The sequence below is a fragment of the Apodemus sylvaticus genome, chromosome 8 (assembly GCF_947179515.1).
Source record: "Apodemus sylvaticus chromosome 8, mApoSyl1.1, whole genome shotgun sequence".
In the NCBI taxonomy this organism is placed as follows: domain Eukaryota; kingdom Metazoa; phylum Chordata; class Mammalia; order Rodentia; family Muridae; genus Apodemus; species Apodemus sylvaticus.
The window spans coordinates 6,549,023-6,550,274 of record NC_067479.1 but is presented as its reverse complement, the minus strand read 5'-3'; the positions used below and the strand labels follow the sequence as shown (position 1 = coordinate 6,550,274).

Genomic DNA, 1,252 nt, shown 5'->3' with positions numbered 1-1,252 from the left:
AGATTAAATTCTCTCCCAGTCCTTCCCATTCACACTAGAGATAACCACTTTAATCCATCTTTTTTTGAATTTGTTCATTTTATTCAAAGGTATGAGGTTAATCAGATAAGGCCTGAGATGGAGCTGTGTGTGGTAATGCTTGACTATTATCCCAGCACTTCGAAGCTGAGGCAGAAAGATCACCGTGAGTTCAAGGAAGTATGAACCACAGAGAGTAATCCTGTCTCAAGAACAAAACAAAAACATCCAACCAAACAAAGAAAGAGAAGAAAAAGTAACAAAAAGTTTTGTGATTCATGCCAACACCGCATTGGGCACACCGCTCTCTGCGGTTATGTCATTCCACTGTGTCTACTCCCTAAAGCCTTGTTTTTAATATATGAACCTCAATCAAATGAACACTGATGAGAGACGGTGCAGCAGAGACTCGGAGAAGAAGGTGTCCCAGTGACACAGATCTCATAAACGGAGAATCATTTTCCCGTTCTTCCCACTGCCGTGGATGGTATCTTCACGGGCCTGAGCTGCCTTCTCCAATAGATACTCAGAAACTATCACAGGTTTCATCCAACCTGTGTCCATTCCTGCTTGGACGATGCCTGAGAATTGATGAGCTTTCTCCTTGGTGGATGAAGAGAGAGACTCCAATTATACCTGTCTCTTTGCCATGGCGTCCCTTGGAATTATATCAATGGGACTTCTAAAGCCAACAACAATGGCCCGTCCTCTGTAGGACAGAAGTTTCAGGTCATTGTTCTCTCTCATTCGCCAGAATCTCAGAAATCACATCAACCCCCTTGTCCTTGTCACCAACAGACATCTTGATTTTATCAATATAGTTGGCTTCTTTGTGGTTAAACACTTCGTGGGTTCTTTTAAAAGCTTGGTGAGGAAGCTTTTTTCCTTCCTTGGAACCATTGTGGTCAAAACCTTTAAGCCATGAGCTCTGGCAATCAGGCATGTGGCTAATCTGGCTCCCCCACTGGCCCTATGAATCAGAACGCTTTCCCCAGTTCACGCAGGGCACTGTGGAACAGGAATGACCACGTCAGACCGGAACTTCAGCACTTCTGGTCCACCAAATTCAAATACTCAGAGTCCTCACCAACCTCTGTCCAGTTGCCATGGTGATCTAGAGGCCTCCTCTAGAGTAAGACTCAAAACCTCCTAAGCTCCAAAAGTTCCATGGGAAAAGAGATGGGCCAGCTGTTCCTAACTGTGCCACCTCACGGGTTCATCTTAATCCATCTTT

General features: G+C 44.7%; 1 pseudogene; it reads right to left on the bottom strand.

Annotated features, from left to right (window-relative positions):
* Positions 1 to 459: 459 nt before the first annotated feature.
* On the bottom strand, positions 460 to 1,014 carry LOC127691130 (quinone oxidoreductase-like; annotated as a pseudogene).
* Positions 1,015 to 1,252: the final 238 nt, after the last annotated feature.